This window comes from Lactuca serriola, chromosome 3, assembly GCF_051521515.1.
Source record: "Lactuca serriola cultivar US96UC23 chromosome 3, Lser_US96UC23_V15, whole genome shotgun sequence".
Taxonomy (NCBI): domain Eukaryota; kingdom Viridiplantae; phylum Streptophyta; class Magnoliopsida; order Asterales; family Asteraceae; genus Lactuca; species Lactuca serriola.
In genome coordinates, this window is record NC_136410.1 from 103173784 (window position 1) to 103199988 (window position 26205).

General features: G+C 39.4%; 1 long non-coding RNA gene across 1 annotated transcript; it reads left to right on the forward strand.

Moving 5' to 3' along the window:
* The first annotated feature begins 5295 nt into the window (after nt 1–5295).
* On the forward strand, nt 5296–6243 carry LOC145094605 (uncharacterized). The gene is made up of 2 exons (XR_013703430.1): nt 5296–5341; nt 5492–6243. It is a non-coding gene; the product is annotated as an uncharacterized LOC145094605 (long non-coding RNA).
* The last annotated feature ends 19962 nt before the right edge of the window (nt 6244–26205 follow it).

The window sequence follows — 26205 nt, forward strand, 5'->3', positions numbered from 1 at the left end:
GTTTGGAATCAATTTTGTGATCAAAAGAGACTAACTAAATAAATGGGGATTGATTTGGTAAATCATTCATTCTTATATAGTGGGCTTATGATCCATAGTTATTCATGATGGGCTAAACCCATGTAGCGACCCATGGATACTCCATAGAGGTTAAAACTCATGGATCACGAGGAATGTGGAAATGCATGAGTTATATGGTGTAACCCTAATGTGCACACTATATAAAGGAGCCTCATCCAAGAAAAATCGACACTTAAGAGATACAAGTGAGGGCTAGCCGATTGTTGGTGCAATAGAATCTTCTCTCAAGTTATTCCATTTGTTGGTGGTTTTGTGTGAAGCATTTGAGGAATCAAATTTGGGGTGCTAGGCTCACAAAGTCTTAAGGAATCCAAGCTACAAGAGAGGTATGTCATTCTACTAGTTTTTTATGTTACATATACCCCATGATATGCTAGTTATGATGAAACCTTGGAAAATGAAAGTTTGCATGTATAATAGAGAAAACATAGATCCAAGGTTTCTAGGGTTGCATGCACACCATACAAATGTTAGAATGCTCATAACCCATCAGTATTTATGTAGAGGGGTCATATGATTGCTTATGCTTCGAGATACCTAAAGCCTCATGAGGAGAACTACCCTACGTCCGATTTGGATTTGAGGGTTATGGTTTTCACCCTCAAGATTTGGCATCATTATTTATATGGGGTTCGTTGTATCGTCTACATGGATCAAAAGAGTTTGAAATATCTGATGGGTCAGCCAAATCTGAACATGCAACATTGTAGATGGCTCGACATAGTGAAGGACTACGAATGAGAAATCCTATATCACTCCGAAAAGGCTAATGTGGTGGCCGATACCCTGAGCTGCAAGGCGATTTGCATTCCCATCCAGTATTTGTGTTTGAGGATGACATTGGTTACTCCATTGCTGGAGTAGATTCATTGGGCACATATCAAGGCATTGAAGGAGTAGCACTAGAATAGTGAACGCATATTGGGTTAGGTGTTCTCTTTCAGTTATGATAGTCAGGGTTTGGTGACTTTACATCGAAGGGTTTGGGTCCCATATTTGGGCGGGATGCGACAGATTTTGATGGAAGAGGCCCATAAGTCAAAGTTTTCTATTTATCTGGGTGCAACAGAAATGTATAAGGGCCTTCGGATTGATTATTGTTGGCCCTGCATGAAGCGGGCTATGGCATGGTTTGTGGAAAGGTGCTTGACTTTAAAGAGTCAAGGTCGGGCATCAGCAACCTCACGACAAGTTGGATTTCATTACGGGGTTCTGGTAATTGTGTATCTCCATTTGGAAATAGGAGGAGATCACGATGGATTTCATTACGAAGCTACCACAGACAATGGGAGGGGTGGATTCGATTTGGGTCATTATGGATCGTTTAACCAAGAGTGCACATTTTATCCCTATTCAGGAGAGCATATCGGCAGATAAATTGGTAGCCATCTATATTTGAGAGGTGGTTGCACGTCACGGGGTTCTTGTATCAATGGTCTTGGACCGTGATGTACGTCTTTCCACCCGCAAATTGATGGTCAGAGTGAGCGGATTATCCAGACCCTTGAGGATATGCTTCGGGCGTACGTATTGGATTTTGGTAGTAATTAGGATTTGTATCTTCCATTGATAGAGTTCTCATATAACAACAACTAACACACCATTATGAACCGACCTCCCTTCGAGATGCTTTATGGGAGGAAGTGTCGGACCCTGATTTGCTAGGGTGAGGTCGTTCAACGAGTTATGTGTAGCATAGAGGAGGTGCTCCTGACCACCAAATTGGTTCAGCAGGTACGTGAGAGACTTCAGACCGCACAGAGCCGACAAAAAAGTTATGCTGATATACGTCGGTCAGACTTGGAGTTTCAGGTCGGGGATATGGTACTCCTGAAGGTGTCACCTTGGAAAGGTGTCATCTAGTTCAGGAAGCGGGACAAGTTGGGCCCTAGGTATTTCGGTCCTTTCAAGGTTGTTGCCCAAGTGGGCAGGGTTGCGTATCATTTGGATCTACCCAAGGAGCCCAGTCAGATTCATAATACTTTTCACGTCTCTCAGATGCGGAAATTTTCGGTGGACGATTCCGCAGTTGTTCCTTTAGAGGACATTCAGGTGGATGAACGCCTGAATTATAAAGAAAGACCGATTGTTATTCTCGAGAGGAAGACCAAGACCCTACGTAACAAGATTGTGTGTCTAGTGAAGGTGCAATGGCAGCACCAGAAAATTTAAGAGTGGACGTAGGGGCCTGAGGAAGAGATGAGGGAGCATTACCCAGAATTGTTTGCAGCCGCGGATTTCGAGGACGAAGTCGGTTCAAGTGGGGGAGATTTGTAATACCCATATTTCCAGGTATTTTCTTTTTGGCTTAAAATATAAATATTGCGACTTTGGTCCATACGCGGGGCATAATTCTTTAATAAAAAGTGGGGACTTCTTTGTGTATGAGGTGTGTACATAAAGGTACACATGGCGTACTCATGCAGCCCCTAAAACCTAAATTTTAGGGTTGAGCCCCTATTTAAGGACCTTGAGTCCCTTGAGGCCTCCCATATTCAGCCTCCGTCCTCCCCATTCAGTGTCTTGAAACCCTAATCCATGATTAGCTTGTGTGAGCCTGTTTTGTGTGTTCTTGGAGCATAGTAAAGGAGTAGGAGCTTCACCTTGAAGATTGTTATGGCTAGAGCTTTAAGATCTAGGGCCTTCATCATCCTTGTAAGCTTCTAGAGGTATAATGCTCTCAGCTTTATGATTTTATGCCTTAGATCTAGGCTAGCTTGGAGATTTGTATGCTTTTGGTCCCATGGTTTGGTTCTTGAGAGTAAAAGCTACTCCAGAGCTCAAGTTTTGCCACTTTATGATGTTTTTAAAGATCTTGTGTCATAATAATGAGGTCTTTGTTGCCATTTCTCACTCATGCTAGAGTTTAAGGTTATTAAAGAGTGTTATGGACTTAGGGTTTGGTGTTGCGCTCTATTAAGCCATGCAAAATCATAAACTTGTCGAATTTATCAGTTAAGACCTTCCTAAGATTGAGATCTGTAAGTTAGACGTTTAGTCTTTAGGAATTAAGATCTTAAAAGTTGGTTTTGGACAACATAGGTTTACACAGGGCGTAACATTTGTGTACGCGGGGCATAACGAGTTTTTTCCCGTGATCTTTTCTGAGAACATCTAGCACGCAGGGCTTAAGGATGTGGTACACATGGAGTACTCCCAGAATCACATTTGAGCCATTTTGGGCCGTGGGCCATGTTTAGTTGGATCTAGCTTGGAGAGGGTAGAATGACCTTTTACCCTTAGTTATGGGGATTATATTTGGACCATTCATTATGGGTTATTATCCCAATTATTAATTAGGGTTGGTTTTGAATATGTCTAGTGTGAGGAGTCGTTGTAGCAGCAGCTCGAATGTGTGATTTGTTTATCAACGAAATAAGGCGAGTCTTCTCACTGTACTGTAGGACACTAGGTGTCGTATGTGGTTGTTGTCTTCATGACACTTGTTGTATGCATGTATGTATGTATACATGTATGTTGTATGTATGTGGGGTGAAATAGACCCGTACCGATTGAAAGATACCGAAAGAGTTGATATAGGCTCGAATACCGATTGAAAGATACCGAAGGAGTCGATATAGACTCGGATACCGGTTGAAAGATATCAAAGGAGTCGATGTAGACTCAGATATCGGTTAAAAGATACCGAAGGAGTCGATATGGACTCGGTTACCGGTTGAAAGATACCAAAGGAGTTGAAATAGACTCGGGGGTGGAATAGACCCGTTATAGTTGATAATATGTATGTATGATATGTGGTATTTTGGGGAACTCACTAAGCTTTGTGCTTACGATTTACGTTTCAAATGTTTTTCAGGTACTTCAGGTTCCAAGGGGAAGAGCTCGACGTGAATACATCGCATCCACCACTGTTCTGTATTTTTATGATATGATATGTATTCTGATAACTATTAATATAATTTTTATACTTGATGGTTTCGCAACGAAAGATTGGTGTTTTGGGTTGATTAAAAAAATGAGTTTTTTACTTAGTATTTTTTGTACGTCACACCAATTCCACCACCACTATCATTGCCACCACTGTTGCTTCCACCACCACCACCTCTGTTGCCGCTGCCATCACCACCACCATCGCCGCCGCTGTCATCACCACCATCACCACCAACACCACCACCGTCTTCGTCGTCACCGCCAACACTGTCACTGCCCCATCACCACTGTCATCACCATCAGAATTTTACTATTTTCATAATTTGTATAATGTATCTTTATATATAAGTTAGAAAATAAGGTAATATTAAGGAAAACAAACAAAAATGGTAATTTTGTCAGTTTACATTGTTTCTAATTTCATTTTTTACGAACCAAATAGAATTTGGAATTGATTCCAGTTTCATTTATTGCCAACCAAAGAAGATATGAAATTGGATTTAAATTTTTGACATATTCTTTTTTCAACTCCAATTTCAATTATTTCAGAAACATTTTGCGAACCAAATAATGTAAACAAACCGAACGGACACGGACAATGGTTTGTCCATGTTCGTTCATTTAAGTTAACTGAACAAAAGAGCGAATAAATGAACGAAATTTCATATTTGTGCTCATTTATATGTGTTTGTTAAGATGATAAACGAATATAAGCGACCATAAACGAATATAGTTTATAGAAATTATGCAAAAAAATAATAATAATAATAAATCGAAAACGTCTATTCAATATTTACGTATACCTTTCGTTACGATAAAAAAAAGTTATTATATTTTTGGATAACTCATATAATACACGATAATATTCATTGTTAATAAAAGTTAGATGTTATTATATTTTTGGATAACTCATATAATACACGATAATATTCATTTTTAATAAAAATTAGATATCATTATATTGTTTTTTAGTTTAAAGACAAATTATATCAATTCATTGTATATATCAATCCTTACATCAATGAAAATAATTTATAGAAATTACACAAAAGAAAAATAGTAAAAGAATAAAGTAAAAATTACAAAAGTTAAAAAAAGTTTAAATGAAAACTCGTACCACTAATATGCCTGATATAACAAAAAGGTTGAATTATAATATTTTATATTTCCCATAAATCTTACGAATTCATTTATAACACGGGCCCATATTTAATCTAAAATTGGTAGTAGCCCACAATGTGCACTGAGCCCACTAGCCCACTATCCTTGACCTAATCATACCTTTATATACCACCGTAGCCGTCATTCTTACATCATTCTCCTCCTATTCTTACGTAGTCTCTCCTATTCTTCTTTACTGCTTTGCAAGGTCTATTACTATCTATTTGATCCGAGTCATGTCCAAAATACATTTCCTTTTAAACATTGTGTGCTGTTACTTTCATTCTAGCATGTCTCATTGTAATTATCGGTTATACGTATTTAATTCTTACACCAATTCTCTCCGATTCTCTCGCAGGAAATGGCTGATCATAGGCGGCAGTTAATGGAAGTTCATCGGAAGTTCGCTGTGCTGGCAGGGACGGCAACTCTGGTTGGCACCCTAAGTCTGACGGTGCTACTGACTCTGCCTGGCGGATACTACGATGGAGCGAAAGAAATACCAACGGTTTCTCCCCACATCCCAAACCGAACATCCGCATTTCCATTTCCATTTCCATCTCCACCTCCACCTCCACCTGACCCACACAAAGTTGGAGAATCGAAGCTAAGCGATACCTGGAGCTTCAATCTAATAATGTATTCGGCTGGTTATGGTTTGCTTCTCTCTATGTTTGTTATCGTCGTTTACATGACTGGTAAAGGGGAAGAGTTGTGGAGGTGGAACAACGCTTATATCTTTTGCAGGAATGTCATGTGGGGAGCTACATTCCTGAGTTTCGAAGCTACAATAATGCTGATAATTAGCATTATTGGTTGTCATACCAATTTTGCGGTCTATATGGGAGCTGGTGGTCTGGTTATTCTTTTTGGTTCTGTGTATGCATCCTACGTTTTCTGGATAAAATGAGTAGCGTCGGTAAAATCAAGTAGTTGTTGTCAGGTCTTTGTTTATTATATTATGAGTAGCGTCAGGTCTTTGTTTATTATATTATGAGTAGCGTCAGGTTGTTGTTTCGAGTCTACGTTTTATATTATAAGTTGTTTCGAGTCTATGAGTCTACTTTTTATATTATATTTGAAAGTAAATAACACGAGTCTGTTTTGATTTATGTTAATACGACTAATCTTTTTTCTTTTTTCCTTTTCCTTCCTTCTGTGTTTTTTTTTCCTTTATATGTTGTTTTTTTATTCTACCAAAAGTAATCATCTACCGGCATATGAAGTTGCTTTCCCACATCCTGAAACCGGAAAACAACACCATAAAACTTCAAGTGTACCACACCACAAAAATGTGTGCATCCCCAAGATGTTGTGCATAGCATCATTATGTACATAAAATAATGCTAAATGACATAAACATATGATAAAATAATGCATACAATGCAACATACCAAATAAAAAAAAAATCCAAATCCAAATCTAGATATATTGGCAACTATTCTAAACTGATAATGATATACAAATTGAAATCACTCTAAAAATTAGTTAACCAAAAAAACCCGTACAAACCCAAAATCCATTTCATAGTCTAAATTAAGTACCATCTATTTCTTGGATTAATCCACAAACCCAACATCCAAAACTCCCAAATATAGATAAACAAAATCCTTCTTCTTTCTCGAGCACAGACCTACAAAAACCACCAGCTCTATATAAAAAATGAAAAATAAGGATAAACTATTGAAAAATAAGGTTAGAAACAACATATAAAAGGAAACATAGTTTTTTAGAAGTAGCTAGAAACAACAAATATACATAAAAACGTAAATAATCGGCGCATTGTCTCACCAATCACATCCTCATGCACCCATAACTTCTCTTTCCCACCAACCAATTTTAAGGGAGAGAAAGAAAACTTCTTTCCTGTTTCGAGATTTTAAAAACACATTTTTATTCAATTTGAGTGTCTACCTTATTTCGAGATTTTAAAAACACGTTTTAGAAACACTGAAGACAATGTACTTAGGAGCAGATCGAGTCAAAATAGCCAGAGTTCAAACTCTCAAAGCCAAATTTGAGATGATGAACATGAGTGCATCATAGATCGTAAACGATTTTTTTTGCAAAAATTAAAGGTATTGTAAGCAATATTCGAGCTCTTGGTGAAACAGTTGAAGAATCTTATGTTGTGAAAAAGTTGTTACGAGTCGTACCCTTCAAATTCATTCAGCTTGCATCAACAATTGAACAATTTGGAGATCTCGACGAGATGACTTTTGAAGGTGGTTGGAAGATTAAAAGCTCATGAGATTTGTATTGGGGTTCATAAAGAATCCGAAGAGAAGAAGCTATTGTTAACACATGAAGAGTGGTCGGAACGGGCAAAGAAGAAAAATAATGAAGATCGTTCAAAACAACGTAACAATAATTATAATAATAATCGAGGTGGTGGAACACGAGGACGAGGATGAGGAAGAGGTGGTTACAACAATTCCAACAACTCCAACAAATGACGAGGTGGTGGTAATCAACAAAACAAAGGAAAGAATGACTTGTATCAACCTCGTGATAATTCTAAAGTTCAATGCTATAATTTTCAAGAGTTTGGTCATTACGCTGCTGAGTGCAAGAACCCACATCGTGAGAGGAATCATGAAGCCAACCTAACTCAACAACAGAACGATCATGAGCCAACACTTATGCTTGCAAGCCAAGTATATGATGAAGTTTACTTGAATGAGGAAAAATTTAATCCCAAGCTAAGATCAAGTGAACAAACTCCAACCAAATCAAAAGTGTAGTATCTCGACAATGGAGCAAGCAACCACATGACTGGCGAAAAGGGAAAATTTCGAACCCTTGATCTGTGTCTACTGGAGGTTATGTGAAATTTGGTATGGATCTAGAGAGTGAATAGAGGGGAAGGGTTCAATTATATTCAAATGCAAGAATGGTGAAAGTAGATTGTTGAAAGAGGTATACTATATACCTAGGTCATGTAGCAATATTATTAGCTTTGGACAATTAGCTCAACATGGAGATCAAATTGTGATACTTGGATTGTATTTATGGATTCATGATCCACAAAGAAAATTATTATTAAAAGTTCAATACTCAAGCAATCGTTTGTACAAAACTATACTCGAGGAAGAAGTTTCGAAGTGCTTACTTGCAGAACAAAGCGAGACATCTTGGCTTTAACACAAACGATTTGGACTTGTGAACTTCAATGCATTAAAACACATGGCGGATACAAGAATGGTGGAAGGTTTACCCAAAATTGAAGTTCCTACAAGCTTGTGTGAAGCTTGCTTAATCTCCAAGCAAGCTCGAAAATCCTATCCTAAGCATACCAAATTTAAGGGTAAAGAACGGCTAAAACTCGTGCATAGAGATTTATGTGGTCCAATCACACCACCAACACCAGTCGGAAACAGGTATTTTATGTTACTTTTTAATACAATATATAAACAATATAAAATTTTAATGGTTAATAACTAAATATGGAATTATGAAAATATTTTTTAGTAACTATTTATCAATTTAAATTTAAAATGTTAATTTGTAGATATAAACTATACAAATATATATTAATTAAATAATTTATTCAATTTTTTTGGATTAACCAAAATCATGAAAATTTAACAAAAACCAAACCAAATTAACCGAATAACCAAATAACCTGAACAAAATAAACCAAACATTATTTGGTTCAATTTGGTTATTCGATTTTGGTTTTTTATCACACCTATATATAATTGATTGTTTCCACAGCTGGAAATCTTAAAATTAGAGGAATCATCAAAGTTGTTGTACTCTACGTATTGATATTTGTACAATATTCTGTGTTTGAAAATATGCACTCTGTAGGAAGAGTCTGGCTATTTATACTATAAGTTTCCCTCCATTTATTCTCTTCTTCTCCACGCCTCATACTCGATCATTCGTGTGTCTTCTTTCTGATTCATTTCTTCTTCTTCTTCTTCTTCTTCTTCTTCTTCTCTCTCTCTCTCTATCTCTCTCCATATATATAACACGAGAACGAAGAAGTTTGTTATTGATTCGATCTAGTACTCAGGTGCATGTTCAAGGAACTTGAAAATCATGAATCTGTAAAATTCATCGAAGTCGATCTGATTTTTGTACGAGTATCATGATTCTATTAAAAATCAAATGAGATTTCGTACATTTTGAAGTGATTTTAGAGCTTTAGAAAGAATTAACTTAGTTGTGTTTGATAAGAGTTAGTATATGGAATTACTAAGTAATTTGATGTGATTGGGTTTTTTTAAGGAGAAATTAACTGACCGAAGCATAAATGGCGACAGTAGCAGCTCTTGTAGTGGATGCATCATATTAGAAGGAGATAGAAAACGCTCGTCTAGATCTTCGTGCCCTCATCTCCAACAAAAAATGTGCTCCAATTATGCTTCGATTAGCGTACGTGATTTCTTATCTTTTCTGTGCGTATGAATTCATGAATCACGTTTAGATCTATGATTTGTATAGCTATTAGATTAAGAGCTTAATTAATGTTCTAGTGCCTAGGTATTATTTGTGACCTATTAACTGATCGGTATTACTGGAATCGTTATTCTATCTTTGCTGATCGATTACTTACAAGTTTCTTAAATTAGTTTCTTAAATCTTCTTGATATCGACATTTCTTTCCAATTCCATTATGTAAATTAGTTCGTTCATTTGTTGCTTAATCTGTCAAATGATAAAATATGGATTATAGATGTTTTAGAACACTATAGCATTGATGTTGTGCAACAAAGTAAATGCATTCTCTATAATGATGTTGTAGTTGGCAGACGGGATGACTTATGATTAAGTCTAAAGTATAACATTGCTTTTAAGTGTTAATGATCTATAACTGAGACTTTTTTGGGGAATGCAGATGGCATGATGCAGGGACTTATGATGCTAAAACAAAGACAGGAGGCCCAAATGGATCAATCAGGAACAAGGAAGAATATATGCATGCAGCAAACACTAGTCTGAAAATTGCTATTGATCTATGTGGTAAGTTTCTATGCCTTTATGTAATAAACATTAATATATATATATATATATATATATATATATATAATCCCTTTTGAGAACAGTATTGATGTATGTGACATTAATAACAGAAGAAGTGAAGGCCAAACACCCCAAGAGTTACTTATGCTGATCTCTATTAGGTGATTAATTAATTGCTTAAATACAAACCACAAATCATCTCTCTTAAACATGTTGGATCTTTTCACTTTAAATTCACCCTTTTAATCTCCAAACTTATGATGAAATGTTGTATAGCTTGTTGGAGTTGTTGCGGTTGAGGTGACTGGAGGCCCTACTATTGACTATTTGACTTCACACATGGAAGAAAGGTATAATAAACTAACATTTTAGAAATTAATTAAGCATTTTTTTTATAATTATTATTTAAACAGGATTCAAAAGTGTCCCCTAATGAAGTGCGTCTTCCTGATACCAAACAAGGTCAGTTTTTTTCATGGTATTAATTGCATCAACACATGTATGTATGTATGTATGTATTGTATGTATGTATGTATGTATGTATGTGTGTATGTATGTATGTATGTATGTATGTATGTATGTATGTATGTATGTATGTATAATCTTCAGGTGCATACCCGACATAGCAGTAGCGAATCCACAATAAACACTACAACTAACTAAATGGATCGGCATTGGTGCCTTCGACCCATTGGTATGGTGAGGAGACTCACATCTATTTGCTGAATCTGAAAGCTGCTCTCCTAACAGTCTGTGACCACCCATGCTGAACAATAGTACCATTAACCTAAGGTTAGGGTTGAATAGAATCCAATTAAAGAACCCAATCCACAAGTCCTTTCATAATGGCCTCAAAGTCTCCCATTTCTAATGGGCCCAAAGTCTATGTCCAAAAAAACATTAATGGGCCTCATGGCCCAGTAAAGCCCAACTATAGCAATCATGGCCCAAAACAGAAAAATTTGCCCACTAGCTCAAAACATGACCAGGCCCAATAACTGATTAAGGCCTAGAGGGCTTACAAGCCCAAAACGAGTCCAAGTCCATCTGAGTGAGTACGCCCTAGTACCACTCCTGTATGCTTAGTGTATTAAGTCCCTGAGTTGTACACGCTGCGTACGCCATACTACGCCCAACGTACAGGCAGATTAAGCACATTTTCCATTAAGCGCTTAATACTTGATGTTCCAACGTCCAATATTTAGATCTGAGTCCATTAAGACATCCTACGGCATAAAATTGGCAACTTTATTCCTTTCCATGTTCCATATGCTCGCAACAACCCATTAAGACCTTTCCAAGAGTCTTAATCCATGTATGAGGTCAAAACACCCATCAATACTCCATTTTTATGCTATAAATGGACCAAAGGACTTCAGATCTATCCTCCCCAAGCTCTAGAGTTGCTTAAACTCTCAAGAGGTGGTTCAAGAGCACGAAAAGGGACTAAAAAGAAAACCCTAGCTCTAGGAATGAAATTGATGACCAAGGTGAAAGCTTTTTACCTCCTCATGCTTTCTAAGCTGCTCAAAATGTAAGATCCAGAAGCCCTTCCTTGTTCAAGCCTTATTCTTCATCTTCCTTGTATCTAACACACCAAAAGGATGGTGTTTAAACACTCACAAGCTCAAGAACACACTCTCTAATGATTTAAGGGTTTTCAGGGGCGTTTGAGGGTGAAGGAGGCTGGTTAGGGTGAAGCCCAAATGAGATAATGAGGCTTATATAGGTCTTAAGTCCGGAAATTAGGGTTTGAACATTCGTCACGTACGCCCCATGTACCCTTTGGTACGCCCAACATACATGTTGGCCCTCCGCGATCATCCATGCATGGTACGCTAAGCATACTCCTAAAGTGAGCCTAGCGTACTTAAGGGACCATCATGCAATATTTATAATCTCAAGGGTTCCAAAGGTAATACCTGATTTGGAGTGTTACAGGACCTTAGTCCAGAATACATACAGTTATACATATGGGCCAGCATTGGTGCCTTCGACTAGTTCAAACGGGAGGAAAACTCACCTCGCAAAGCTGAATGCAGAATCTCATGGTAAGAAATCTCTAGCAGCTGCTCTAACGACTTCCCGAGCTATTAGTACAAAATAACACTTAGTCAAAACCCAATAATCCTTCTTAGGGTAAAATGACCGTTTTACCCCTGATCAAATCTAGTCCATGACCTAGGCCCAAATCCATAACATGAAAGGCCCAATTCTAGATAGCCTTTCCAAGCCCACTAGTGGCAAACCAATGGATTGATTTTCTAAATTGGCCCTAACTCCTCAAATGGGCCTTCCTTTAAGCCCAAACATATTTTTGGCCTAAAAGATGATTTCTGGTGGCCTACTATGTCCCAAAATAGCAATTTCCAAGGAATGGCCCAAATCGAGGCCCAAATGATTCAAAGCCCAAATCCAGTGAGTATGCGAAGTGTACTCCTCTGTACGTTACGCGTACATGTTGCATGGCTTATACGTTGCGCGTACGGGCTTGTACGCACAACGTACTCCCTTGTTAAGCCATAATCTCAAAAAAAAGCTTAACCCCTTAAGACCTAAAGTTCCAAACACATATCTAAGTCCAATAAAGTGTCTTAACCAATAAAGTCGATTACTTGGTGGCTTGCAAACCCCCAAATGGACCCAAACTTGAAATATGACAACCTGCTTCCATATAAATGACTAATACTCATGCATGACCACATCAAGACCTTCAAGATGGTAATTTGTTTGTCTTTGGGACTCAAATAACACTAAGGGTGGCAACCCTAAGCCTAGAAACAAATTTGGAACCAGAAAGCTCCATTCTTGGGACCACAAATGTCACACCCCCGAACCGTAAAACAAACGGCGGAAACGTTCGAAGGTGGGTGACGTCATATGTATTATCACAAAAATTGCATCATAGTAATCAAAGTAAACACAAGCATTACATTATAATACGAATATGTACATATGTTTGATATAATATTTGTATACATCAAAAGTAGCAAAAGATAAAGACAAGACTCAAAAATGCTCTGTCTTCTCCAAAAGTCGGCTAGTGTACCTGTCTACTGTTGTCCTGGGAATACAAGCGATTTTGAAAACATATCAGCATAAAGCTGGTGAGTTCATAAGTATATTTTTGAATTGTAAACTAGTCACTGAATTTGTATAAATGTTTTTTTTCTTTTCCAGAAAATCCAATATTTTCTATCATGTTTGTTGATTATAGTATGAGTAGTATGATCCGTTGAAAACCCTGGCTACCACCAGTATGTAAAATAGTCTTATTACTTAGAATAAAACCAAATGTTGTATCCCTGGAATACCCTCCAGTGTAGTATATAGGTAGTCTTATTAATTAAAATAAAACTATTGAAGAATGATAATCCCATAAACAAGGTACGTTTATACTATTGTGAGTTCGTATAACCATGCTAATATGACTGATGACCTCCGCGACGTTTCTTCAGGCGTCGTATGTTACGAAATTTGTCACCCCATGCATGCCTGCCTAACTGTAGCTGACAGTTCAAGTGTGAGATTGTCAGTCCCAAATAGATCTATTCACAAATCTCACGCTCTCCCTCCAGGAGACTCTGGCTATATTAAATGTAGAGGATTTACATGTACCCGGAAGGGTACAATGAAGAGATGTCTCACAATCCTGGATTAACTAGTTTACGTGTTGTTCTGTATCGTTGTTTTCGTGTTATAAATCATTTGTGTACTGGGTAGAGTATAAATAATTATACGCAAAATAATTATTTAGTATGATACTCTTGTTATATGTATGTAGAAATAAATAAACTAAATCTTTCATAGTTTATATGTTCAACCGTATACGTAGTTTGAATCTGTAAAACTGGTAATGAATTCCCCAAACTATACCTATTGTAGTTTGACTGATATATTATGTTCATGTACTGTTCTGAAAACTATGCAATTATGTTTAGAAAACGTTCCTTATGCTCCGCATAATACAAAAGGGAATAAATGCCTATGTGTTTTATGAAACGTGTTGGATCGTATCAATTGCACAAGTTTTTAACTTGTTGAAAACATTTCTATTTTAGTTCAAAAAAATCCTTTTGTGTTTGGCTTGTATTCCCCCTGAAAACGTTTAAAAACCTTAAAAGTGTAGGAGTATGAACTCACTGTTTGACGTGGGATTCGAATGTAAGGTTGATATGGATGCTGAGTGTCAAATGATGCCTCGGACACAACCGGATCCTATTTAACGTATAATAGAACATATATGTATTAGATTAGGGTGTAATACCATTAGACGAGGAAGGAACCAACCTTAGAGACTAAGAAACACTTAAAACTAAGTGTTAGAATCACATGTGATTGGAAGAGGGGAGTTAGCAGTCCAACAATGGGTTTACGGTCATGGGTTTGCGGCCCAATGAGGTTTTTGGCCCAAGAGTTTGCGGTCCAAGTGTTTGCGGTCCATGGGTTTACGGCCCATGGGGTTCTCGGCCTATGGGTTTACAGCCCATGAGTTTGCGGCCGATGAGGAGTGTATGGCCGTACACATGGGTTTACGGCCGTAAACCCTCCATGATCATGTCTTTTGGGTCGATTTCAAGGTGAATAACAAGCATTTCTAGTAGATAACAAACATAGGAAGCAGTTACTTACTATAAGGAAGCTTGAAATGGGGTTTTTAGCCACCAAGAACTAGTGTGTGTTCTTGGTGTTCTTGGTGAGAGAGGAGATATAGATAAATATGAGATAAATGAGGTAGGAACATGGATTCATCACTAGATAAGAGATTGAAACACAATTAAGTTGGAGGATCACTTACATTTTTGAGGATCCTTGAGCAAAATCGATGGATTTAGAGAGAGAGAGAGTAGAGAGAGAGAGAGAGAGAGAAAGCCTTTGAAGTGAGTAAAGTGTGAAATGAAGACCAAACATTCCTTATATAGGGATGAGTTTTCGGCCAAGGGGTGGGTGGGGTGGTATGGCCGTAAACTCGAGTTTACGGCCGTACACTCTTCTCGAAGGGGTGTTCAGCCCGGATGCTACTGTATGACTTAGGAAAACTCCTTCTCGGTACCAAACCTTGATTAAACTGAGCTTAGAATATTCAATTAGACCCAAAATAGTGCTAACGAGATCAGAAATAAATCTGAATTAACTGATTTTCAAACGGTTCGTACAAAAAAAAAAAAAGAAATTTCGGGTTGTCACATCATCCCTCCGTTAGAGGGAATTTTGTCCACAAATTCAAACATAGAATACAATTTATGGACTCGGAAAGAGATGCGGATATTTCTATTTCATTGAATCTTCGCGCTCCCAGGTAAATTCAGGTCCCCGCCTGGCATTCCAGCGAACTTTCACTATTGGTATGTGACTTTGCTTTGTTCGTTTGATTCCCGATCCATGATTTCGACTGGTTCTTCCACAAAGTTAAGGATCTCGTTGATTTCAATCACATCGAGAGGGATTATAAGGGTCTCATCGGATAAACACTTTTTAAGATTCGAGACGTGGAAGACGGGATGGATGTTGCTAAGTTCTTGAGGTAAACGAAGTTTGTACGCAACGGGACCGATCCTAGCGAGGATCTCGAATGGTCCATGTTTCTTGGATTTAGCTTTCCACGCTTTCCAAAGCGTATCATGCCTTTCCAGGGCGAGAACTTCAATAGAACACAGTCTCCAACCTGGAACTCCAAGGGTTTTCATCTCTTATCAGCGTAGCTCTTTTGTCAGTCTCTCGAAGCTTTCAGTCGTTCCCATATTTGTACGATCTTTTCTGTAGTTTTGCGGATGATCTCTGGACCAGTGAGAGTGTTTTCGGGGACTTGTCCCTTGGCTAGCTGCATGTCGCCCACCTCAGCCCAACACAAAGGGGATCTGCACTTACGGCCATACAGGGCTTCAAAAGGCGCAACCTTGATACTGGTATGATAACTGTTGTTGTAGGAGAACTCAACCAAGGGAAAATGGGTGTCCTACGACTTACCGAAGTCTATGACACATGCTCTCAGCATGTGTTCCAATGTCTGAAGGGTCCTCTCAGTCTTGCCATTTGTCTGAGGATGGTAAGTTGTTCTCATATCCAACTTAGTTCCAAGAGCTTTCTGTAGTGACTGCCAAAATCTCGAGGTAAACCTGTTATCTCAATCGGAGATGATGGACACCAGCACACCATGCAATCAGACTATCTCTTGGATGTAAATTCGCGTGAGTCTTTCCATCTTGAAAGTTTCTTTGATTGGCAGGAAGTGGGTGGATTTGGTCAATCGGTCGACTATTACCCATATGGTGTCATACCCACTCGGAGATTTGGGTAATTTAGTGATAAAATCCATAGTAATTCTCTCCCACTTCCACTCAGGTATCTCTTGCTGCTGGAGCAGACCCGAGGGCTTCTGATATTCGACCTTCACCTTGGCGCAAGCCAGGCAGTTGCCCACGAAGGTAGCGATCTCCGCTTTCATGTTTGGCCACCAATACAACTTCTTGATATCTAGGTACATCTTATCCGAGCATGGATGAACAGAGTATCTAGTCTTGTGAGCTTCATTCATGACCACCTCTCTGTAACCACCGAATTTTGGGGTCCAGATCTGGTCCATGAAATAATAGACTCTGTCTCCCTTGATCTCTAAGTTCTTCTCCATTCCTCTCAAAGCTTCATCCGGCTTGTTTTATGGTTTTAAAGCTTCTAGCTGAGCCTCTCTGATTTGTGCAGATAAGTGGGAATGGATGGTCATGGTTAGTGCTTTCACACTACGACCTGAGTACTATTTTCGGCTGAGGGCATCCGCCACCACATTGGCCTTGCCGGGATGGTAGTGTATTTCGCACTCATAATCACTGAGTAGCTCTACCCATCGCCGTTGCCTCATATTTAACTCTTTCTGATCGAAGATATGTTGTAGGCTTTTGTGATCGGTAAAGACGGTGCACTTGGTTCCGCAGAGGTAATGTCTCCACATCTTCAATGCGAAGACTACTACTCCCAACTCCAGATCATGAGTTCTATAATTGACTTCGTGTGCTTTCAACTGTCTTGAGGCATAAGCAATAACCTTTCCTCGCTGCATGAGCACATAGCCTAGGCCCTGATTTGATGCATCACAGTAGACAACGAAGTCCTCCTTCCCTTCAGGTAGAGACAAGATAGGTGGGCTGCATAGGGCCTGCTTCAATGTTTGGAACGTAGTGTCTTGCTTTTCACTTCAACAAAAGGGTACGCCTTTCTGAGTCAGAGTGGTTAAGGCTTTGGAAATCCTGGAGAAATTTTGGATAAACATGTGATAATAGCCAGCGAGGCCCAAGAAGTGACGGATTTCCATGGGCATCTTCGGTGCAGACCAGTTTTCTATCACTTTGATCTTAGAAGGGTCCACGTGTATGCCTCCCTCGCTTACTACATGACCTAAGAAGGTTACTTTTCGAATCCAGAATTCGCACTTGGAGAATTTCGCGTATAGCCTCTCCGTCCTTAGAGTTTCTAACACTAACCTCAAGTTCTTGCTATGATCTTCCTCACTTCGGGAGTAGACAAGTATATCGTCAATCAACACGATTACGAACTTTTTTAGGAAAGGAAGACACAACCGATTCATCAAATCCATGAATACTGCCGGTGCGTTGGTTAGACCAATGGGCATTACTACAAACTTGTAGTGACCATATCGAGTCCGAAATGCTTTCTTAGGAACATCACCCTCGTGAACTCGCAGTTGATGGTACCCTAATCTTAGGTCCATTTTTGAGAAGTAGATGGCTCCTTGAAGTTGGTCAAAAAGGTCGTCGATTCGAGGAAGAGGATAACGGTTTTTCACGGTGGTCTTGTTTACTTCGCGATAATCAATGCACATCCGAAAAGATCCATCCTTCTTTTTCACAAATAAGACCAGGGCTCCCCAAGGTGAGGAACTCGGTCTGATAAATCCTTTGCTGAGTAACTCATTGAGCTGGCTGGATAACTCTTGAATTTCTGTTGGCGCTAGACGGTAAGGGGATTTAGCTACGAGGGTAGCTCCGGAGATTAGATCGATACGAAATTTGACTTGGCGCTCGAGAGGGATTCCCGGGAGCTCTTGGGGAAAGACATCAGGAAAGTTGCAGACTTCGGGGATGCTCTCGAGGTCTTTAACTTCCTGCTTTTTGTTAATGACATGGGCTAGGAATGCATGACATTCCTTTCGCAGAAAATTTTGGGCTTTAATGCTCGAAATGATACGGAGGTTCGAGCTTAGTTTATCGCCATAAATCACGAGGGTTTCACCAGAAGGAAAATTGAGACAGATAGCTTTTTCGTAACAAAGGATATCAGCAAGATTGGGGCTCAACCAATCCATGCTAATGATGACATCGAAACTTTTTATGGAAACTAGCATGAGGTTGATGGGAAAGGAATGATCGTTCAGGGTAAGGCTATAGCCAAGGAATATATCGTTAGCGCTCTCTTTCTCACCGTTAGCCATCTCAACAGTAAATGTTTCGGTTAAGGGTTGGGGTTTATGTTTGAGAAGATGTTTGAATGCATGACTAACAAAACTTCTCTCCGCACCAAAATCGAAAAGAATGCATGCATAAGAGTTGTCAAGGAGGAACGTACCCATAACAACGGTAGGGTCAGCAACTGCCTCCTCTTGGCCCATTGTTAGTACTTTCCCTGTGTTTCCAGTTGTTTTTGCCTTGGGGAAATTTCTCTTATAATGCCCGACTTCCCCACAGCCATAACAATCTTGACCAATACCAGCTCGAGAGGCCTGATTGGTTGGTTGGACTGGTGTTTTGCAAAAACGACTTGTGTGCCCCTTCTTTCCACAGCTGTTACAGAGCATTTCACAGCATGGGTCAGGATTATGATGATAATTGCACTTGCTGCACCAAGGGAGGGTACCAGTATATCCGCTGGTAGGTGCTTAAGCTGCAGGAGCAGCGGTAGGAGTAGTGGCATCGTGGACTGCCACAACTTGTTGTTTCTTGGAGGGCTCACTGGACCTTACGTTGTTTCCAGAACTTTCTCTTCCCACTACTCGCCTTTTCTGGTTCGGGAGCGGTTGCTGCTGTATCAAGATCAACTCCATGATCTATGAGAGTCTGCGCCAGACACTTGGCACTGTCAAAAGTTATATGCCTAGCAACCAAAACATTTCCTTGGGTCGGGGGCGTCAATCCCCATATGTACCTTTCTATTTTCTTGATTTCCGGGGTGATCATTCCCAGACAGAGGAGAGCTAGATCACAAAATCTAGCTGTATAGGAGGCAATGTCAGAACCCTTCATCTTTAGGTTCCAAAGTTCGTGCTCCAGTTTCTGCATCTCGCGCCTTGGGCAGTATTCTGCAAGCATATGTTCCTTCAAGCTTTCCTAACCCATGACATTTGCCACTGGCAGGGTTAGGGATTTGACCCGAATATTCAACCAGGTCAGTGCTCTGTCGGTGAAAGTGAAATCTGCAAACCTCACTTTGTGTGCTTCGGAACAAGCACGGATCTCGAAGACTGATTCTATTTTCTCGATCCAGCGAGTTAGGGCAATAACACCTCCATTGCCGTCGAAGGTTTTGGGCTTGGCGTTCATAAAATCTTTGTAGGAACACTCCTTCTGGTGTCCTTGGCTTTCATCGAGATTGAGGGGTTGGGCACCACTTCCTGACCCGCTAGAGCCGCCAGGATTTATCTGTGAAATTGCGAAAGCCACCGCGGCCGTAACTATTGCCTAGAACATAGCAGGATCGAACTGAGGAGATGGCGGTGCTGGATCTGTCGGGGGATTGTTGTTCTTTCTATTGGGTGTTTTCTATGGAGGCATCTTGTTCTAAAATAATCAGGAAGAAGAAGATGATAAGTCCCTTAGAATTTGAATCAAGAGATATAAAACAAGATATATCTCAGCCTGATAGATAGAGTGTTCTACTAAGCGATAAACAAGGAAGAGTTACTAATGCAAGTAAACTATCGCTAAAAGGAATGAGTAGCAACACTTGGAAATGAATCCCTGCAATGTATTTGACTTTGGCTAAAATACACCTATAGTATTTTAAGTTGTATGTTTTGTTCTATTGATATCCTAGTGTATGAATACTTGGTAAGTTTTAGGCTTGCTGCAACACCACAGTCACTCCTAAGCACATGTTGGTCATGCCTCGAATAAATATAGTTGATCAGTCTATATTGACCCTAGACATGATTACATAACTGCCCAGGTTTAATCGCAGTGTCCAACATCCAAATACTTTTGTTTTGTTCTACTTACGATATTGTTTCTGGTATGTAGGTATACTTGTATACTTCTTATAAAATACTTATATTTTAAAAGTATACTTTTAGTTCAGAGCACTTCAGCCCCTTAGTGTTTATAGTTGTATACGAAGTAAGGTTTGGTATAGTTAGTTCACTATAAACAATAGCTCTGTACCAATCTGTCACACCCCCGAACCGTAAAACAAACGACAGAAATGTTCGGAGGTGGGTGACGTCATATGTAGTATCACAACAGTTGCATCATAGTAATCATTATAATGTGAATATTTACATTTGTTTGATATAAGATTCGTATACATCGAAAGTAGCAAAAGATAAAGACGCGACTCCAAAATGCTTTGTCTTCTCCAAAAGTCGGCTAGTATACTTGTCTATTGTTGTCCTAAGAATACAAGCGATTTTGAAAACATATCAGCATAAAGCTGGTGAGTTCATAAGTATGTTTTTGAATTGTAAACTAGTCACTGAATTTGTATAAATGTTTGTTTGATTTTCCAGAAAATCCCGTATTTTCGATCATGTTTGTTGATTACAGTATGAGTGGTATGATCTGTTGAAAACCCTGGCTACCACCAATATGTAAAATAGTCTTATTACTTAGAATAAAACCAAATGTTGTATCCCTAGAATACCCTCCAGTGTAGTATGTAGGTAGTCTTATTAATTAAAATAAAACTATTGAAGAATGATAATCCCGTAAACAAGGTTAGTTTATACTATTGTGATTTCGTATAACCATGCTAATATGACGGATGACCTACGCGACGTTTCTTCAGGCATCGTGTGTTACGAAATTTATCACCCCAGGCATGCCTACCTAACTGTAGCTAACAATTAAGGTGTGGGATTGTCGGTCCCGAATAGATCTATTCACAAATCTCACGCTCTCCCTCCAGGAGATTCTGGCTATACAAAATGTGGAGGATTTACCAGTAACCCGAAGGGTACAATGAAGAGATGTCTCACAATCCTGTATTAACTAGTTTACGTGTTTTTCTGTATCGTTGTTCTCGTGTTAGAAATCGTTTGTGTACTGGGTAGAGTATAAATAATTATACGCAAAGTAATTATTTAGTATGATACTCTTGTTATCTGTATGTAGAAATAGATAAACTAAATCTTTCATAGTTTATATGTTCGACCGTATATGTAGTTTGAATCTATAAAATTGGTAATGAATTCCGCAAACTATACCTATTATAGTTTGAATGATATATTATGTTCGTGTACTATTCTGAAAAGTATGCAATTAGGTTTATAAAATGTCCCTTATGCTCCACATAATACAAAAGGGAATAAATGTCTATGTGTTTTATGAAACGTGTTGGATCGTATCAATTGCACAAATTTTAACTTGTTGAAAACATTTCTGTTTTAGTTCACAAAAATCCTTTTGTGTTTGGCTTGTATTCCCCCCTGAAAACGTTTAAAAACCTTAAAAGCATAGGGGGTATGAACTCACTGTTTGACGTGGGAATCGAATGTAAGGTTGATATGGATGTTGAGTGTCAAATGATGCCTCGGACACAATCGGATCCTATTTAATGTATAATAGAACATATATGTATTAGATTAGGGTGTAATACCATTAGATGAGGAAGTAACCCACCTTAGAGACTAGGAAACACTTGAAACTAAGTGTTAGAATCACATGTGATTGGAAGAGGGGAGTTTGCGGTCCAACAAGGGGTGCACGGTTATGGTTTTGTGGCCCAATGAGGTTTTCGGCCCAAGCGTTTGCGGCCCAGGTGTTTGTGATCCATGGTTTTACGACCCATGGGGTTCTCAGCCTATGGGTTTACAACCCATGAGTTTGCGGCCGATGAGGGGTGTACGGCCGTACACCATGGTTTACGACCATAAACCCTCCATGATCATGTCTTTTGGGTCGATTTCAAGGTGAATAACAAGAATTTCTAGTAGATAACAAACATAGGAAGCAATTACTTACTTTAAGGAAGCTTGAAATTGGGTTTTTAGCCACCAAGAACTAGTGTGTGTTCTTGGTGTTCATGGTGAGAGAGGAGATCTAGACAAAGATGAGATAAATGAGGTAGGAACATGGATTCATCACCAGATAAGAGATTAAAACACAATTAAGATGGAGGATCACTTACATTTTTGAGGATCCTTGAGCAAAATCGATGGATGTAGAGAGAGAGAGAGAGAGAGTAGAGAGAGAAAGCCTTTGAAGTGAGTAAAGTGTGAAATGAAGACCAAACATCCCTTATATAGGGATGAGTTTTTGGCCAAGGGGTGGGTGGGGGTGTACGGCCGTAAACTCGAGTTTACGGTCGTACACTCCTCTCTAAGGGGTGTTCGGCCCGGACCTTGATTGAACTGAGCTTAGAATATTCAATTAGACCCAAAATAGTGCTAACGAGATTAGAAATAAATCAGAATTAATTGATTTTGAAATGGTTCGTACAAAAAAAAAAGAAGTTTCGGGTTGTCATAAAAAAGGTCCAAAACCCCAATACAAGAGATCTAAGAATTCATGAGGCATGTTTTGGGCTTTTTTATCTCAAATGAGTGCTAAATGATGATGATGTCTCAAATCCTTAAGCTCATGCTACACAAATTCTTCTTCACCAACTTCCTATTTCTCCTTCCAAGCTCTAAGCTACTAAAATGGACTTTACAAGATCAAGATCATACAAAGAGGTAGAAGATTAGGTTTCTAGGGTTTTTGAGTTAAGGAGGCTGGGGTATGGGACATAATGACTTATATATATATATATATATATATATATATATATATATATATATATATATATATATATATATATGGCCTAAACCCTAAAAATTAGGGTTTTGAGTCAGCTCGTGTACTATGCGCGTACCCCTTGGTATGCTGCGCATACGTGGCATCACCCGCTGTATCCAATGTTCCTACTATGCTCCGCGTATGCCAAGCATATGCCCAGCGTATGGCTTCAGCCAACCTAACTCAATAAAGGCCCAAATCATGATCTAATATTAATCTCATAGTCCAACAACTAATTAGAGGATTAAATAATTTAGCATTACCTCAAGTCACAGATGTTACTTTGTGTTAGGCGTACAATTACCCCTCCATTTAGATACCTCTTGAACTTGATGATAAAACCTTGTCATTATCCTTATTTCTTCAATCATTGTAAGTAGAGGCTTCTTCCTTATTTATTTGATCATGCCATTGAAACATTCTGAGACCCCATTCTCTACTGCTTCACAAGCATACCTATGAGAAAAGAAGGCTCTACACCATGTTTCAAGTTTCCTTGCCATAAGATAGGTGTATCATGTTTCCGTTATCTTATTTATCTTATCCATTGTAGAATAAAGTCCCCTTCCACTGTACTAATAACAGCTTCCCATAACAAATTCCTCAGCTCCAATCCTGTGTATGTAATGACCCAAATTTTCAAAATAAAATTTTCATTTTTAATTAACCAAATATTTCCATAAAGTGTGAAGTAACATTAACCACTGTTTTCAAAATTCATAACATTAACATTTTATCCAAAACATCAGAGTGTACCAACAAAACAAATACTGGAGAGTGCACGCCGCGCCATCAAACCTTGTCAACCCTTAGGCTCAGATGTACCTGAAACAAATCAACAAACTGTAAGCTAATCCTTAGTGAGTTCCCCAGAGCATACCCAACATAGTCCACATAACCATATAATCCATAACAAGCACATAAGTCGTGCATATAGACAAATAAGGATGCCCTGAACACCCTCCAGGGTCTTACTCCAAGATGTCGTGGGCAACCCCACATGGTCTTACACCTATGTGCCATGGGCACCCCCATGGTCTTACTTGGAATGCCATGGGCACCCCCACACGGTCTTACAACCAAGTGTCATGGTCACCCCCATGGTCTTTATCTGGAATGTCATGGGCAGGCCCACGTGGTCTTACAGCCAGATGCCATGGGCACCCCCATGGTCTTTCCTGCAAATACCACATAAACAAATAGCATGACATATAGCAGATAACCAACTAACATACCATGTATCACTACATTAACTAGTATATCACATAACATGAAACGGGCCAGCCTTGGTGCCTTCAACCCATTGGTATAGTGAGGAGGCTCACCTAAACATTATCCAATTGAAAACCCAAACCCAAGTCCAATTGAAAACCCAAACCCAAGTCCTTTCATAATAGCCCAAAGAGTCTTCCTTTGCTAATGGGTCTAAAGTCCATGTCCAAAATCATTAATGGGCCTCATGGCCCAATAAAGGCCCAACCAAAATATCCATGGCCCAAAACAGATCACCTGGCCCACTAACTTCAAAATGTGTTCAGGCCTAATGATCGATTAGGGCCCAAAAGCTGGCAAGCCCAAAATCAGTCCTAGCCCATCTGCTGTGCATACACCTTGCGTACTACCTTGGTATGCGCAGTGTACTCAATCCCTAAGCCCTATGCGTTGCGTACTCTAGGTTACGCCCAGTGTACAAATAGATTAAGCACCTTTTCCATTAAGTACTTAATACTCTATGTTTTAATGTCCAAACCTAAGATTTGATCTCATTAAGACATCCTAAGGCATAAAGTTGGTAACTTTATGCCTTTTCATGTCCCCTATGCTCCCAACAACCCATTAAGACCTTTCCAAGGGTCTTAATCCATGCATGAGGTCAAAACACCCATCAAGACTTCATTTTTATGCTATGAACGGACCAAAGGACTTCAGATCTATCCTTCATATGCTCCAGAGTTGCTCAACTCTCAAGAGGTGGTTCAAGAACACAAAAGGGACCAAACAAAAACCCTAGCTAGATCTAATGAATAAGATGACAAGATCAAAGATTTATACCTCCAGAAGCTCTTCAAGGTGAACTAGATGCAGATCCTTGAAGTCCAATGCCACTCCAAGCTTGCTTTGCAACTCCTTTTTCTTGAATGGGCACTAAAATGGCCACAGATACCCTATTTAAGCTCAAAAATGATCTCACAAGCTACCTCTGGTGTAGAAGGACGAATTAGGGCTATGGAGGCTGTCTAGGGTTAGGTCTAAGAGGCTTAAGGATGTTTAAATAGGTGTTAAGTCCGAGAATTAGGGTTTTGGTCCTCTATCGCGTACGCCTTACGTATGAGGCCACCTTCCACGATCATACATCCATAGTACGCTAAGCGTACTCCTGGAGTATGCCCCGCGTACTAAGGGACCTTTTATGCCATCTTTTCCTTTTTAAGGGTCTAAAGAGTAATACCTAATTTGGAGTATTACAACTCTCCCCTACTTGGACTATACTTCATCCTCAAAGTCCGTAGACGTAAATAGATCGGGGTAATGCTCACGCATCTCGTCCTCTGGCTCCCATGTCCATTCGGAGCCCCTTCGGTACTGCCATTGCACCTTTACTAGCTTCACTTCCATGTTCCAAAGAACCTTGGTCTTTCTATCCAAAATCGCAATGGGCCTCTCAATCTAATTTAGACTTTTGTCCACCTGAATGTCATCCAAAGAAACGACTGTAGCCTCATCGGTGACACACTTCCGAAGCTGTGACACTTGGAAGGTGTTGTGAATCTGGCTAAGCTCATCCGAAAGCTCCAAACGATAGGCCACCTTGCCCACCCACGCCGTAATCCCGAACATTCCGATGTATAGGCGTCCCAACTTGCCTCTTTTCCAAAACCGTATGAATCCCTTCCATGGTGACACCTTTAATAACACGAAGTCCCCCAACTGGAATTCGAGATCTGATCGCCGATAGTCAGCATAGATTTTCTTACGGCTCTGCGCGACTCGCAGCCGGTCGCGCACCTGCTGAATCATCCCGATAGTCTTGAGCACTACCTCAATGCTCCCCATGACCCGATATCCAACCTCACACCAACAGACCGAGGTCCTACACCTCCGA